General features: G+C 41.9%; 1 long non-coding RNA gene across 2 annotated transcripts in view; it reads left to right on the forward strand.

Moving 5' to 3' along the window:
• The window catches only part of LOC120738920, a 48,473-nt gene extending 31,458 nt beyond the window's left edge, over positions 1-17,015 (forward strand). Inside the window, exon 4 of one of the 2 annotated variants that reach the window (XR_005697079.1) lies at positions 2,583-3,344. This is a non-coding gene — a long non-coding RNA (uncharacterized LOC120738920). Of the gene's footprint in view, positions 1-2,582; positions 3,345-14,031 lie in introns of those variants that run through there. The other variant, XR_005697078.1, reaches the window with a different exon arrangement.
• Positions 17,016-18,261: the final 1,246 nt, after the last annotated feature.

The raw sequence follows: 18,261 nt of genomic DNA on the forward strand, positions 1-18,261 counted from the left end.
GGGCTGGCATGGCTCTGTAGAGCAGCCACCATTAACACTGGCCCAAAGCAGCCTGCTGGGAGGTGAGAGTGCTCTACACTCAGTCCAGCCTCGACCCGGGCTGCAGGCCCAGAGCTCCCTCTGATCCATATATATATATATGATGTCCTTGCGAAGCAGGGCTGACATAGGCGCACATAGCAGCGGTGATGTTACAGTAGCCCGTCTGTGATCCCTCTCTTTTTTTAAAACCGTGACAGGCATGCGACCCATGCCACTCCTCAGCAGGCTGCCCTCTCTGCCGGCAGGGCAGCGTCGAATGGTGACTGATGTTGGCATGAGATGTGCTGCCAAATGCCCTAGCTTGTGTGTCCAATCATGGATGTTGATTTCAATTAGCTCAATCACATGCTCCAATACTGACCTCTCGCTTTCAAGGGCTTTTTCTTTGGTTGCTTTTTTCTTGCACTTTGCTTCAACTGCCCCTCGGCAAACAGGGTCAAATTGTTTGGTGTTTGCGCGGCTTCTGGTAATGGTGGGTCCTTGGTTGTGTTGGCCAAGACATTTCAGCTGCAGCCTGCCAAGCCTTGTTGGTCATCAGGAGGTGGGGTAAAGGGGCAGGGGGTTGGGCTAAAGATGTAAAGCTTCTCTGATAATCAGTCTGAACAGTGGTTGGTCCTGATGGCTGGTGGCTGCCTGGTGCTTGGTTGATTGATGCTGGCTTGTGCTTCCATACAGAGCCCTGCCATGCAGACCCCACTGTGTAAACACTGTCACTGCAGTGAATCTCTTAGTCCCTTAAAGCCTAGATCAGTGGTGAGCTTTGTAATGTGCAGCAGTAACCAAAAGGAAGCATGTTGGAAATCACAGGACTGTGATCGCATGCATAACTTGACAGTGTTTGGGGATTTTCGTGGACACTAACTGTAGCTTTGAGGTAAAATACCAGTTTGAGTTTTAAATTGATTTATTGGCACCATTTATCTCCAGTTTCAAGACAAAAAAATCAGTATCTGTTAGCGTTTCTATTTTTTTTAAATCTTCTATCATACCGCAGAATTTCCTTGCTATTGTCTGAGGCCCAGTGGGGGGAGGCCATTTCTTTAAATATCCTCAATGTCACTGTGATGCAGCGTAGGTCGGTTCTGGGGCCTGCAGACCAGAGCGGTACTCCTCTCTTTCATCTCATCCCAAATGCTGAGCTCACAGTCAGAGATAAGTGCTTCTCCAGAGATGGCCTCGCTCCCTCAAATTGCCCTCCACATCTGTGTAAGAATGTCCACAATGTGCATGTTTAACATGTGATCATTAATCAAAGCGAGACAGTCAATTAAAGCCATCAGAGCCACGGGGGCTTGAGCCAGACGCATGCACTGGCAAAATGATACGGTCACTAACATCAGAGGACACTTTCTACTTTTAGCGGGGTTGCAATTAATCAACGATTTCTCAAATATATCTAACCAGGATGAGGACTCCTGAAGGCCGACAACTGACCTCCATGTTTCATTTTTAAATAACCAGCTGACATTTCAGTACCACTTCATGGTGAGAAAGTGTAATTTCTTTTATCAGTCTAGAATATTTCTTTTAAAATTAGCCAATTTATTTAAAAAACAACAACTTTTCATCATGTATATTGCTTTGTACCTGTACAGTCTATTGCAGTCCAATACCTGGATTCAATTGTAACTTTACCAATTTGTGATGTTACGATTATATTTCTATACAAATTTTTTTTTTTTTCATAGTAAGACCTCGTCATTTAAATATTGTACCTGTACTACAATATTCAAACTCTGCACATCCCTGTGACTACAGTGCTAAATCATATATCAGGAATAAGGTTTAAAAATCTATTTTGCTAGCAGTGTCACAATTAACTTTATACTAAGACAACTGTAATATAAACTATATGTAATGAAGCTATAGTAGTGTGCCTTGTACACTGGACATTGACTGTATGTTTCAGCATGATCGTGATTTTGACTGCATAACCCAGCCCCAGTTAAGGTTAACATTTAGCTACTGCCAGCGGTGGATCGAGCCTTCACATTATGCACTTTCATAAAAATAATAAGGCAAGTAAAAGAATACAGAATGTTCTGCATTCAAAATGTTACTTAGCGAAAAGCACAGATGTACTGTCAGTACAATGACATGTTTTTAAGCAAAATTGCCCCCTGTTCGGTTATTATGGAATTACATTGTTATTGTTAATGCAATAATAAGCATATTTCAGTTAAGAGGGGACAATTTCAACTTATAGAAATGCATCATATTTAAGAAAATTAAGTTGTGAATGTAGCTGAATGTGCAAAGTAACCAGTAACCAGAGCAAAAACAATGGAATAAAAAATAAACTGTATCTATCTGAAATGAAATGGGGATGTAAAGTTGCATGAAATGAAAAAGTTAAGCACAAGCAACCTGCTTAGAATTGGTTACTTTCTACTGCTGGTCAACAATGTAGGCTTGCTATGTAATTAAAATATATTCCAACAGAGTGGGAAACACATCAGCATAAATATTTCAGACATCATAAACATACAGAATCAGCCACAGAACTGACATTTAACCATGCAATTATCCTCCTTCAACAGATACCTTTCAGGTCATCATCAGAAGCGGAGTCTGCTCTTTTATTTTCTCTTTCTATCTGTCAGCTGTGCCTTTGTCATGGGCACAGACTATAGATAGAGATGTCAAGTCAGACCTGTGGGTCATGGGGTTGGGGAACCTCTTCACTTCTGTTGACCTTCAGACAGACAGATTTATACACTGTCAAGTCTCGGCGCTCCCACCACGGCAGTGCCTTCTGCAATCGGAGACAACCATAATAAAGACGTCAGGCTTTGACCCCTGTCTCTCTTCATTTCACCAGTAATTGTCATGATTGCTGAATAACTTTCAGATTTCAAACAAATGCATTAACCAAATGAGCTAAGGTGAAGACTTTGATGGGTAGCCTTTCTGTCCTCCTCTCAGAGACAGACTGATTGCAGGGGGAAAAAAACCCAACTTGACTGATTTGCCAGAATAATCACAGTAAATTGCTTGTAGCTCATTTGCAGATTGTTGTCAGCGAGATGGAGAGCAGTTTACCCATTTGACAGCTTAGTTAGCAGTCCAAGGACTTGTGAAATATCACACTTCATATGTATTCCAATTTGAGAACCATGTGAGACTGGAAATTGTGAGATTAAAGCGAGACTCAGCTCAGCTGCATTTGGCTGCGTGTATTCATATGTTTCATAAGAAGAATTCTTTTGATTTTAAATGAAAGATTTTATGTGCTTTTAATAACGAAACGGTATTAATTACAAAACCAGAAGAGTTCAGTTTTCACAAATAAATGCGAAAGGTCCTTGTCATTGCATTGCAGCATCTTCGTCTCCCTTTTTGTCACCCCATGTGAGTAAACAAGCGGTTGACATGAGTTAATTATTAATTAAACAAGAAGCAGGAGTGAGGAAATCATGGAGCAGTCCCTAAAGAGACCTCTAAACAAACGGGGCGTGGAGCAGGTACCAACGTGACCCTTCTCCCAAGAGTGCTGTCTACGGTGAGACTGCCGACTCACTAATGAGCTGTTTGCAGAAGTGGGTACACAGTGACAATGACCTCTGACCTTTGCCTACGCCGTCTGGGGAGCAGGGAGGGCTAGAGAACAAGAACCTGTCCTTTCTGCGCTGCTTTTTTGCTTTGATGAAACAAGTTTTGTGGCGCTTTCTCAAACGTTCTCCCTCTGAATGAATCGCTGCCGCCGAAGAGCAGCATTTCATTCTCTACGTGTGAAATTCACCCTGTGTGCTTCATAATGTCAGCGTGTTAGGAACTTGTTAACACTGGCTGAGCTGCACAATCACTTACATAATAATTATAGTAAAAAAGCCATAATGAGCATATCGAGACACATGACCTTCAGGCACTCTGTCTCCATACTTTTTTTAATTACCCTGATCATACACGATTTTTTTTATTGCGACATACAGTGAAACAGTATGAGACGCTAATGACCAGTTTGACAGTTTGATAGTTGGTGGAAATACTGCGTGTGTTCGAGGATGCCAGCGCGTCGACCGAGGAGCCCAGCGACAGTAAAAAGCCATCTAATTAACCCGCCTGGTATGACATCATGTGATTAAATTAAACCACATCATCTCCCTCTGGGTTTGCCTGGAAACAAACCCTAACAATTCATTCGCTAAGCTTTAATTTTCAAACCTGTTTCAAAGGCCTGATGCAAAAGATAATTACCAGCTTCATCTCGGTGGGTTTTTGTTCCATCCGCTTGTTCATTAATAACGATAAGAGGTTGGAGGTTAAAAACTCATTTAATTGCCTTTATATTAATGACATTATGAATAGCAGGCACTGTGGAGTCTAATTCTGTCCAGTAGTTAGTCGACATGCAGGGCCCCCTGGAGGGCCGCTCATTTTGCCAGAATTACACTACGGCAAAAACTAGAATTAATGTGCACCACACTATAACAGCGATGACAAACATGCTCTCCAGCATGGAATTATCTTGAGAAATGGCCACGAAGACTCACTCTCCACTCTTTTTCCACACGCACACTCACGAACACGCACTCTGCGGTTGCATCATGAATCCTGTTTTGTAAACAGAGTCCAGTCCAACCCCCCCCCACCCCTTTTTAAAAAGATATTCTGTTGCCTTTAGTGCCCCAGAACTAATTAGAGTCTCTTTACCCTCATGTCCTGTAAAGGTGAATTCCCTCCCACCCCTGGAAAAAAAAAAAACCCTGAAAAACTGGAGCTGAGTTGGGCACTGATGACTAAATTGTACTCTACTTAGGAATAATGATAATGAAAATGCCTTTCAGCCAAGCCATTTCACCCATGAATATTGCAAAGAGGTAATTTCAGCGAAGCGTTGGCATTTTAACTAATTTAAATTCTTGTTATCTCTCCAATTCTTTTGGCTGGTTTTATGGTTACTGGAGCAGATTTAGTTGTGTATGCATTATAGCCACAAGAGCCTAACCATACATCTGAATGCTAATTAAACATTTGAATAATCATCTGGGAAGTTCAACACAGGGGGTGCCCCTCTATTCTGTGAGAATCAAAATCCCGATTTTCAAGACGGATAAATACATCACTGATGTCCCAAATGCTTTTGGTAGTGTTAGTTTTTGGAATTCATTATTTCTTTTGGTCGTACCTTCCTTTATCTTTTCACTCCCCACTTTCCTGTCTGAATAAAGTAAAAGTAAGTGAATTTGTAGAATAAGGATCTTAACTAAATAGCACAAGGAACTTATTAGTTTACAAGTATCGCCAGCCAGAAATGAGGCCAAGGGGGGATGATGAATGAGTATATTTCCCCAAGCAAACGGCTGACCTGGATACTGCTTCCTTCCTCCCCTTCCCCAGTGCCAAGTGGGCCACCATTTTTCACTGGCCTCACACTTAGCTACGGACAGCTTTATACGGGCCCGCGCTAACTGTGGACCCGACCCACAGTCTGTCTCCATCGCAGATCACCTCCTTCTGCAGTCATCTGAAAATTGTAATCCCTTAGTCAGGGCCCCTGTAATTTGATCAAATAGCACGCACCCTTCCCCACCACTTACTGGCCAATTAAGTCAAGTTCTCACGCAGGGGGTCCAGCTGGCTCGGTGTTATCTGGGGATGAATTGATTGAAGCCATTCCACATCTATGAACCCTACTTTAATGATGTAGGTGATAATACTTGTAATTCTTCTCAGTCAGGGGACTCATGGGCACAGCTGTTACCGCCGTAATCCTTGTCCTGATACACTGAAGTACCAGCAAGGCATTAATCTGTCTCTCAGATTCTCCTCCGCCAGGTTTTTCTCCACCCTTTCCCTCCCTCGTTCCTGCCTGTGCTTGTGTCTCGTAGCTAATACTACATCTGTGAAATGTGACATTGAAGTTGGGGTGGAAAAAAAAAGAAAAGACAAAGATGAGGCGTAAAACACGATTGTGAAGGATTCGCTGTTAATGATTACGCATAGCTTACATTGCTCACTTCAGGCCCTGACCACTTTGTTAAAAAAGAACCCCTCCTCCCGTCGCTCCCCCACCCCCTCCAACTAAACCATGACAACTTAAGAAGGATAGATTTAGAAGTGAAAAATCAATAAATACATGCATTAGTTTCAAAGGCAGACATTAACATTCTAAAACAGACTTCTCTTATAATCCTGCCTCTAGCCATTCAGTCAAAATATCAAATTATCATAATGAGGTCTAACTGCATATAAATGCTAAGCATTAAAATCAGAGAAGGAGGTTACATATAATGCAATACATTCTTTATTAGAAGGTATCATTATACATGTGTCTATAGCTTCTATTCTTAATATTGCAGGATTAATTTGCATTGGAGCGCATTTCATGACTCTTAAAATACCTCTGTGACAATGGGAACAGGTTAATCACAGAGCACAGCGTTGGGCCTTTGTTTTACATATTTCTTCATGAAGGTGGAAGACTTTGTCAGAAATTAAAAATACAACAGATGACCTGAATTTTAGGCATATTATGCACAAAAGAGTTGAGCATGCTCTTAAGAGTGTCGACACTGTCTTTTAACTTGAGATCAGAGAGTGAGAATTGCATAAAAAGTAATCTGAAACCAGCGCCTCCATCCCCGTCCTGTTCCTCAGTTGGAAATGAGGAGAGGTTAGCTTCATCTGCTGGAACCTTGACAGGCCCTGTTTTACCCACTTGACTGGTTGCAGTTTTACCCGTCATGCGCACACACAAACAACAGCCGATAACACGCTCCCAGTTGCCGTCAAGTCCCGATTAGGGTCCTCAGGGGTGCTTCGCTGATCAGGCCGGGGTCAGAGGGCTGCCGAAGCCAGGTGGAGTCTGGCAACGAGATCATGTAAGCTACACTTTAAGGTAGCATCAACAAGGCCAAATGCATTCAGGCCAGCTGCTGCTCTGTGGCACTGATAAGAATCACCTGCCAATAAAGAATGAAGATATTTATCACCGCTGCAGTTCATCACGCCGCCTCGCTTTGTATCGTTCCCTTAAAATGCTTTGCTGGGCATCTACTGTCTAAAGTTATTAAAATAATTTCCACATATTAACGCTCACAAGGCAGAATATCCATTTATCTGTGCCATTAAATTTACATTACCAACTTCTGTAAAATGTATTTCCCTTAAAGCTATTGTGTCTTGTAGGGAAACATAAAATCTTACATTTTGTATTATGTGTGTAAACTTAAGTATACTGATAGAATTTGCAAATCACTCTGAAAATGCATTGAATAATTATGAATAATACATAACCGCTGAACAAATTAGCCTGGTGTGAGCTCCAGTGCATTAGTGTTAGCTGAATGCCATGAAAGATGTTTGATATTAAGGATGAAAAATTGGGTGAGTAAGCAGCACTAGCAAGCTGGATCAGTCTCATGGTAAACAATTTAGCGTGGGGGCGTACAGTAATTACTGCTTTCAGTCTCATTTAGAAAGCCTGTTGGCACTCGGGAGCACGATGTCGCTGCGATGCTGGATGCGTTTCTGGATTCGTGATGCGCAGATATGAACAGTGATTTAAGTGACAGGAGGTTTGAGCTGTCATGCCAGCTTTGAGCACTTCCTACTAACCCCCCATTTTTTTATTATTTTTTTTGTCTCTCTTCAAGACAGTGTCACGCCTACATTTGTCTGAACACATATTGCTCAGTTTAACTGCTACTTTTTCTTCTTACAAATAGATGCATGTGTGTGAGTGTATGTGTGTGTGTGTGTCAGGAAAGGAGCTGTAAATGATCAGCAACCTTGAAGTGTTGTTTATCTATGCAACTGATATAGGGCTTCATTGAAAAATCAAATGGAGAATCACATTATGTACACGTATGTAAAAACATAGCGAATTAGAAAAAGCGGTGCAGCTTTGCATATGTATGTGTGTGTGTGCATGTGTGTGGCTGCAGGATAAAGCAACAAGCATTTTGGTCTTGTAAACACAACCATAGAGGAGCGTATGTTGGTTTCTGTCCTTATTATTTTTGGCAGGGTTGCATATGTTCCCCGTGCAGAGCCGAGCTTGATTATCATTCCAATCAGCAGAGGTGGAGAGAGTCACATTAATTTGTAGTAATTAATAGCACTGCCGCATCTGACAGCACATGCTAACGAGACCCTTTGATTGTTTGGATCTCTAAGTGTGCCTCTCCTTGTTTGCATCACCTCGGAGGAATTCGTAATATCAAAGCTTAGCGCTATCTGATAGTTGTCAAAATGCAATTTATAAAAGTTTAATTCTTTTATTGATTTAGTTTAGGTTTGATGCCTGCAGTGTCAGCTCCCTTGGTAGAACTTAGTGGATTCAAATGCTTGTCACCAGCTCGGCCTCCTTTTTACTGAGAACAATTGCCATAGGCCAGCCCAACAGGCATGGTTTAATTGCCATTAATTAAAAGCATAAATCTTTTTCTTCAGTTGCTCTGCTCTTAAACAGGGCTTTGCGTATCTGCTTTTTTCCTGTGCTTGTCAGAATCCCTCCTGGCTAGTCAGGGTTCACCCCCCACCCCCCTCTTCCTCCCTCTCTCTCCCTCTCTCTCTCTCTCTCTCCCTCTCTCTCCCTCTTCACCAGACGTTTCTGGAATCATCTTTTTAGCACACTCCTGCCTGATCTGACATGAAGTGTGGGCAGCATGGTGATATTTAGTAAACCGGCTTCCTTCTTTATTGATGTATAATGAGGTCAAATGAATCCTCTCGTACGCATGCTTAGATGGCTCCTCGCCTCAAATCCTTTCTGACAGCGAGTAAAACAGCCGGCAAACACAACGCCGGCTCCCAGAGACATGGTTGTGAAAAAGCAGGAGAGAGAAGGGGGGGGGGGGGGAGCTCTTTTATACCTTGGCAATTTTCCTCCTGTCTAGTCCTTAATTAGAGACTTTTTACCCTCTGAACAGTATTGCTCTTCTGCTCTAAGCCTCTAATACTGCAAATACTGGATGGGAGAATTAACATTAATGCTGGGTTTATTATCAAATGACAGCTCTATTTACTTAAAAAAATAAAAACACGGCTTGCTATCTTTTTTTCTCAAACACTGCGCAGTTTTATGAAGCTTCTGTGTGAACCCCGCTGTGTTCTTCAGTCTTATGTTGGGGTGAGATTTTGACTGCACAAATAAAGTCACCATGATTTAAAAAAGAGATTGCTGGCATCCTAAATCATCAGCGGTGTCAAAACAATTCACTTCCCTTTCGTTGCCAAGCCTCTGCCTGTCGCCCTCAGCCTCGTGGCCTCCGCTCCTGGGTGGCCGTGTCACCACGAGCGGCTCATCCCGGCCATGCGCCTGTTTATGCATATTAGCTTTTTTGCCTCATGTGCCTGCATTCGCAGCTATTCCCTCGCGTAACTGCATATCTAGTCAGGGCTGAGGCTTCCCAGGCCTTATTAAAACCAAGAGAGTGTTTCAATTCAGGGTCATCGAGAGAGTGCAGCACATAAATATGTTAGGGCAGCGCTATCAGCCGGTCAGTTTACAGGGGGGTGATCGATGATGGTCATGGCACACTCGCACAAACATCTTAAGCGGATGCGGCTTTTGCTTAATTGGGAGCTTTGCCGCTCAGATTCCGACTTATTTGATGTTGATGATGAAGTCCCAGGAAGGCTGTGAGATTCTTGTAAACTAAATGTGCATGCATGCTGTCTTCATTTGTACGCTGGTCCGAACTGTTACCCGTCAATTTAACCTGCATAGTTTACCTCTTCTTCTACGGGAGTATCAACACACACATACGTACACACATGCCCCGAGCTCATTTTTAATCCTCACGGCTCACTGTGAAGGCAGGAGGAAGTTCCAATTAAAATTAAAATAAGCTCTTTTAACGGTCTCTTAAATTGACAACTGAACAATGATTTTCGAATTGGTATCTGTCAAAGGTCTCGGAAAATCCTCAGTTGATAAGGCCCAACGCATCCAATTAGTAGCAGAGTAGGGCCTCAGCCAGTAATGATTTCCAGGTCCCTTAAGATGTGGCGTGGACACTTATTGCAAATTACTGACAAAGAGCCCTGCTGTATTGATGAGAGGGAGAACAGCCAAGTCTCCGTGTTCCCATCAGGTGGACGAGCACTAAGAGGGGTCTGAAGGAGAGCCCAGGTGTCTCTCTCGCTCGTTCTCTCTCTCCTCTTTTCCGCAGCCATAATGTGGCCTTGCTGTGTAGCTCGTATATAGCCCCCCTGCTGACACGGACTCTCAGAGACCAGCCTCTCTTGACATGAGCCCCAGCTCAGGGAAAATGCTAATGCTAACACGAGGAAGGTGTCAGGAGCGGATCATCAATAATGTCTGCAAGTTTACTGCCCTCTTCTAATTATAGCTTCTATCTCTCAGGGCCGCAGGAGACTGCAGGGCAGCTCCTTAATTGAGCTGAGGTAGATTTACTTCCCCATCATATTCGCGGCTCCATTGTTTACAGTCCTTGAAACTGATTGAAAGGAATCAAAAGATTCATGGAGATGTGATTCAGTACAGAACATGTTTGGTATGCAGGAGGAATGACTAAAGGAGGATGATTCTTGCTGGTCAGGTAGGGATTTAGATTTGAAGGCCATGCTATAGCCAGAGGTCATATCATTTAATTCTCAGCATTGATGCCTCTGGAATGCTGTATGTGATGTTTTTTTGCTTCTTGCTGTTACATCGCAGGCTGGCTCCGGAGGGGCAAATAAGAGCTGCTTCAATGACAGTCTAGTAAGTAAGAGCTGCTCACCTCAATTATGGGAGTTAATGAATAGATAATCACATTTTGCATTTAGATTTGCTGCTTGTGTTGCAAGATTGTAGCCCACATTCCCTCCATGGTCTCTGGGGAGGGTTGCTGCTGGTCCACAAAGCTCTCAGGCCATGCTAAGTCCCCTGATGCTTCCACGGGTCTGCCGCTTCCATCCTGCTGTAGGCTCAGTGAAGAAGGTGTTGACCCTGGTGACCTGAGCCTGCTTCCATTGGGTGAGGAAGGGCTGCTCTATACTCTGTGCTTCAGGGTCAAATGGTTTTGTAGTTTGTAGTTTCCTCTAGTTAGATGTTTGTTGCAAATGACTGTTGAGAAGAGGGAGGGCTGATAGCTGAGTAGGTATCTCCAGCAGGGAGGGGTTTGGGATGTTTTTGACATTTTGCTCAAGGTGATGATTGTGCTTGTGTTTTGTGCTGCTTGCGAATACAATATGAGCTAAATACTGATTGGTGATTATCGTTATGTCCCTGTTTATCTTCATTTTTAATTCATGCCCCCAAAAATTCAATTTCTGTGAGCTGATTTGCATCTGCTCATCATCTGGATGCCGTTGTAATCCCCGCTAAACTTGTAGCCCTCTGCTCGCCTGTGTTCCTTTAAGATGAGAGAGGCTTTGATTTCCCCCATCTTTGTGTCACACTGACTGGCATGCTATTTGACAGGTGGAGTTAAAATAGAGAAAATTGTGGATGAAAATTCGTCAGTCTCAATCTCTTGCCCTGGGCTGTAGGCAGCAGAGACAGAAGCCCACTGCTTCGTGTCAAATGTTTATCAAAGGGCCTGATTAAATTGCTGTGTTCAGGGTAACAGCCTTATAGAAAAAAAAAAGTGAAATCCCTATACCTTGGCAAGGAGTCCTTGTATGATTGTGAGCAGAATAAAGCAAGTGGATGTTTAGGTGCCAGAAGAAACCTCTGACCAGCCAACTGTAAGGAAGGCTGGAATATCATATGCCCTTTGTTGTCGCACAAAAAGAGACGCAGGCTCTGAGATCTGTTGTTGTTCTCACTTTCCTCTGTCTTCTCAATCATTCTTTTTTCTTTTTATTGCTGGAGGAAATAAACCTGGCCCCTTTTGCTGAGGCTAGCTAGCTTCCCCTGGCCATTCCTCTCTGTTTTGTTTCAAAAGGGCAAGGCTCTCCAGCCTGAGCAGTTTGCCCTGCAGTCCCACGCCAGGGGCGATGCTTGCCTCAGCTGCTTCATCACTGGGGGACTGGGCTAACGTCTCCTGACTGCACTTAGCTGTGTTTCTCTGATACGGTCATATCACATCAGCCTGGGCACATGTGACATTGCATCTCTCCCTAACTTTAAGCAGTTTGTTGCCATCCACGTTCTTTCTGCTTTTATCTTCCCATTTTTTTGAGTGATGTTATGATTTGCTGCAATATTTTCTGGCAGTGCTGCTGCCACACGTTTGTGTCGGATAACAGGGCCTATTACAAGATCTCTCGATCTGGCCAGTTTTCCCCTACAGGAGACAGAGAGAGCTATGACTCCCCCTCCCAATTTTTTTTTTTTTTCGCTCATCCTTACCCCCGCATTTGAATTTCTAGATAATAGGCTTTGACTTCTGGCTGCACGTTTATGGGTCTTTTCATGTTATCAGCTTAGCTCATAGCGTGGAGCTGAAGAACACAGACTCCTAGTGACAGGCCAGCCAGTCAGCAAGGCGAGCCTGTCAGGATCTCTCATACACTAATGATTTCCCTTTAGTCTATTTTCTGTCTCATTGGCCGTTTCCTTCAAAAACAAAATTGCTCATTTAAATTCTCATGCCTGGGGCATTTTGGTCTTCAAATATTGTTGGAAAGTGAAAGGATTAGGCAAAATATGCTTTTTTAAAATGTTAATATATTTTCTGGTTCACTTTCTCCTCTGAGGCCAATTAGAGAATTTCTGCTGGCTGCATTAATGTCAAACTGACATCCCCAGCTATAATTACACTGTGCTTGAAACCTAACTTTCACTTGTGGGTAGATGAGTGTGCCTTGCAGTGACACATAGACTCGCTCTGCCAGCTTTTGATCATTTAATCATTGCTTGCTTTCTTTCACTCTTGCCTCCCTTGCTTGCTGATGATCTCACCTTTTATTCTTTCTGTTGCAAAATGCAGTGTTGTGTTTCATTATTCACCGCCGTATTTTGCAGGGTTCATTAGTGACATCATCCCCCCCTTCTCTGCCTGCTCTCGCAGCAACACGAGGAGAATGGGATGGTCCCTTCAGGTGCAGATACCATATGTACATTGTTTACTCGCTTGATTCCCGATTTACATTGTCTTGTTTGTGTTCTCTGCATGTTCTTTTTTTTTTTTGTTTGTTTACGGTGCGACGACTGAGTGCTGTCAGGATTTGAAGGATGGGTACACATGCACCGTGTTTTTGCCAGTCCTCCTGATGCTGTGTCAAGACCAGGGAAACAGTTAAAGTGGTTAATGCTTTCACTGTGAATATGAATGCCTCCACACAGCACTCTGAAACTCTGTGACAGACTCCACAATTTGGGCTTCTTTTCCCTGTCAGTTAATATAGAGGCAGTGACGCTTCATTCTTAATATCTATGAAGAGAAGAGTCGCTGACATGTTGAATGAGCAACAATAATACTAAACAAAATTAGAAGGGAGAGATTTTCAGAGGGATTGGTGCAAATGTGTGCAAATCTGTAGACACTCCAAATGAGGAAAATCACAAATTGCATTGAGACTTAATTGTGTGTCTGACACTGAATTTCTCTGGAAAGGGAAAAAGAACAAAATGCTTCAAACGCTCAGATTTCTGCTGTTTTACTGACACCTTTTAAAGGCTGGAGATGATAGGAGTGTTATCAGACATCAGTTTTCTTCACAATGCGCCCTGCAGAGGTGGAAATGCTCGCACACCTACACATTTTAAAACCAAACTCCATCACTGTTTTCAAAGTGACTTCAGGCACCAATTGCTTCTGTCAGGAGAGCAGAGTCTTGTGAATGAGCTGCACTCCTCCTCCCCATTTAGCCTCCAACAGCTTGACAATTGTGATGCCAATCAGCTTAATGACCCAGTGATTGTTCTGAATTTCCATTACCCCGTGTTGGACACCGTCAATCTGTTGCAGTATGTGGTGTTTCTGGAGGGGGAAAAAAAATCACAGCATATTTTGACAAAGTGTACCTAAGCTTCCTTGGCTATTCGTAATGTCTACCGTCCACCTCTGTTCACCCCCCCCCTCCCTTCTGTCTTTTCTCCCCGCCTCACTCTGTTTGCATTGTTTTACCCCTTTGCTTGGACTTCAGGTAATAGGAAATGGCACTGACCCCTCCTGATCCCCCCGATTACCTTCGTGAAGCGTGAATGTGGTATGGAATCACACATCAGGAGACGAGTTGTAATTATTTCTGCGATGCCATCAGCATGGATCAATCACTCAGGGAGGCTGCGAGTGGAACGCCGCTCACAGCCATAGATGGAGCCAGCAGCGACCATCTTTGACTGACAGCTTTGGTAATTAAGTGATTGTATAGACCCCTCCGACTGTTATAACAACCTTGTCAGGGCCAGCCTGTGTTTGGAACACACTCAAATCAATGTGTTCTCCACTCCCTAAGCATTTCTGATCATGTACCTCAAACAGAAGAACTCTTTGCATTGACGCTGCTTTCCTTTAATAATTGACATGGCAGTAAAAGAGATTTTAAAACACACATTTAAAAAATATACTTAACATTAACATTTTTAGCATATTTGTTTCTCATAGGAGGCCAAAAAAATTGCAAATTTCAAGGTTGCTAACGCTTGATGAATAAAAGTAGATTTTACTCTCTTCCTTGTATCAATCTTAGAATTTCATGGCATATAATAACTCTAACGGGCACTTCAAATCTGAACTTGAATGTCACATGTTTCGTTATTGCGTGATGTGTAGAAGTTGAAATAATATACAGTGTTTCCATCTTAAATGTCAGGTCGCGTTAACGCTCCAACCTTTAATTCCAGAGCTTCAAAGATCTAAATTACCATTGGAATTTGCTTCCCATCGGCATATTGTCATATCTTTGCCTTATTTTACCACATAAAATGAAAAATGTTTGACAGCAGAGAACTAGGTTGTCCATATGGTCTCAAAGAGAATAATTGGTGTGAACATTGGCACACAATTCTTTTAGATTGATGGGCCATTGATAACTCATCTATTTATTATGTCAAACAGTCAAGAGTTCTTTCTGTTATTTAGTCTGAACTTTTAAACTGGCAACTGCAGTATCCAGGTCGAGTTAAATCAATAGTGGGTCAACGTGCTAAATAAACCACTTCATTTTACGCCTTCAGAGTACTCATAAGAGTAATATAAATGGTGAATAACTGGCTTATCACGAGGCTAAACACATAGGATATTTTTAAGGCTTTATTAACATGTCTGTTATATTTGCTGATGCAATTAGATGTGGCTGAAAATCACAAAAAAAGCCTAACAAATGACCTTCGAGTTAAGTTTTTTTTTTTTTTGAAGAATTTGTTTGTGTAAAACAGCTTTTATGACATATGATGTCATGCATATGATGTAATGTGTGGTTATAGAGAACCCTCACATGTTTATTGATACTATATGTGATTACAGCTACATTGCAACAACATGTGTCATAAACCATCTGTTAAATATTTTTCAGTGGGTTTTAGTGCTAAACAGAGAGGCTATATTAACATATTCACAAAAATGTTGGCCAGGAAGGTTCTGATTTGATTGCATAACTTTGTATTCACGTTTATAGCGTCTGCCTTCGCTGTCAGACTCCTCGGAACAGCTTTTGGTCAGCTGATGTAAAGTTTAACGTTAGGGGGGTGTTACTCAGCTTGCTATGAGGTCAGAGTTTAGCAAACTACTTCAACAGTTGTGCCAACATCTCTCACAGAGGGTCAATCCAAATTAAATTCAAGTGCCGCAGCCTCACTATTGGTAAACTCTAAAACATTCAGAAAAAAAAAGATGCAAAACATATTTTGATATCCGACATAATAAAGGACAAACTTTGGGATCAGCAGATGTTTTCTGTGTCAGCAGCAATTCTGAACAAAATTAAGACATCTCTCTACTGGTGTCAAATTCACCCTGTTTGTTTTTCTTTCCACCAGTTCTTCACTGAACCAACAATTCTCTTGTGGTTTCTCTTGGCCACACACACACACACACACACGCACACACACCAAAAAAGGTTAAGTGTGTGATATTTGCCAGAGCTGGATATTTCAAAACACAGAGGACCTCTATGCACCCAGTTAATTTTTTGCGTTTTTATTTGTTTTCTTTACTAGAGGTCATCATTGCAACAAGCTGATATGCACCAATTTTTCAAGATGTAGATTTCTGGGAAAGGATTTGTGAAGAATCCCAAATTCCCCAGGGACTCAAACACAAAGATAAGTCAATTATTCTTTTAAAAAATGTATTTCTCCCTCTTAAACACTGACCACCTAACATTAGTGACGTGCGGGTGATACGGGTTTTATTTTTCAGTGTGATACTCTGACTTCATACATACCTGCTGTCCTTGTTGTTGTCCTTTTGCAGCTTTTAATCAATGCAATACTTCCCATCCTATTCCCACCATCTGTGATGGGATGGTCAGTCACAGCCCGTATGCTGACACTGACACTTAAGCCATTTTTACGGCACAACAATGTGAACTGCTGAGTGCAGCACTTGGCTCTGTTGTGTCTAATTTGAGATATTTTAGCAAAATTATAAAAGTAATACTAAAGCTTAAAATTCATATTAACATTTATTTATTGATGAATAGTAATAGTAGCTTAGATCATATAGAAATCCACAAAAAGACCCATTGTCCTCTTAGCTTGTGCAGTGTTATGGGCTTATGTTAATCAGGCACTTTAGTAGCTGATAAACTTGGATTTAAATATAACTGTGTTCTGAATTCCAAGCAGAAAAAAATCAATACACATACTGAAATGCTTCTCAGTCACTCTAACTTTTGTTTTACTGGCCCCTGAATGTGTAAAGTGTTATGATGTATTATTAAAATATTTGTAATACTGCTTGACAGACAAAGTGGCATTTTTACTTGCATAATTAAAATAAATCTCTAAATAGGCCTCCTCCTGTCCTGATTGGATCCTCCTTTTAATGACGTTGCTCATGAAAATTAAAAATATATAACTGAGCGAGATCTTAAGTCTGCGGTCATAAGGCAAGCTGCAAACCATGAATTCATTCTCATTAGATAAACACTACAGCCGACTGTTAAGTTTGGTTGTTTTCTTTTTTTAACTTGTCTTTTGTGAAACTCCTCCACCTCTCCGTGCGTGTCCGGCTGTCGCAGCATCCTCCTAACGACACCACCCTCCATCCCCGCAGTGACTGACAGGCTAAATGCGGGGGTGTCTCTGCGTAAACGCTGCAACTGTGCAACCTAAAGGTCGCCAGCGGTGAAGTGACAGCTTACACGCAAAGCCGCCAGAGAATCAATATGGTGCCAGCCACTGTTACACCGTCCCATCATCGACCATCAGCTGAGGCCAATAAGACGATACTCTAACTGGTAGCATTCAATTTGCTCCTGCGGCGCCTTAAACCTAATAAAGCGATTGATTGTTCCTGTTTGCAGTTGATGAGCTGCCCATGCGCCTCTCCACACATTGACTGACGTGTTTAAGCATCGCTTTGATCCGATCTATGCGATTTGTAGGGAATAAGGCTCAGAAAAGGCCCGATTACAGGCTGCATGTGGACAGGATATTCTAATTGGCTCTCCACCGCGGGGATGATGCACTTTACAGCCATGTGTGTCATGTTGTGCTCGAAATCATTGTTTTATTTTTGGAGCTTCATCCGTGATCGATAACTATTTTAAAATAAGTTGTATAAGTTAAATGCGAAGCAATGCGACTCATTAAAGGGCAGCTGAGGCCCCAGTTTGCTCGTGAACTTCATTCCAGCACCGCCGGGTCACGCTTTGTCGCCGCCTTGTGTTTAAAGCCTGCCTGCATCTCACGCTGGAGGAGGGCAACATCAGCTGAGATGATCCAGAGGTAAAACATCATTTTAATCTTCTTAGTGTCCGCGGCTTTTCATTTAAACAATTATGAAATAAGGTTAGGAAATGTAATAGACTTTGTTTAAAATCTTAAAGAAAACCCCCCCAAACATATTTAGATTAAGAGAGACATTATTTTGGAATGAAAATATTCATATTTCACCGCACTGAACGTTTTCTATACGTGAATAATATTTATACAATATTTATGCAGCTAGGTAATAATAGATATTTAAATTATTTAATTAACACAAACGTTTTAATTTTAATTATGGTGCCGTTCCTAACAAATAAACGAATAAATAAATATAGTTATTTTGTTTTTAAGCAAAGTAATAAGTATATATTAGATTCCAAATTTGTTAAAAATAAAAGCTCTATGAATTAAAAATAAATAAAGAAAACACTTTGCTGTTTTAAATCCCCGGTGTTATTATTTTTAAATGAATATATAAATTAGGAACAAACCTACAAATC

The sequence above is a fragment of the Simochromis diagramma genome, unplaced genomic scaffold (assembly GCF_900408965.1).
Source record: "Simochromis diagramma unplaced genomic scaffold, fSimDia1.1 OVJJ01000026.1, whole genome shotgun sequence".
Lineage (NCBI taxonomy): Eukaryota > Metazoa > Chordata > Actinopteri > Cichliformes > Cichlidae > Simochromis > Simochromis diagramma.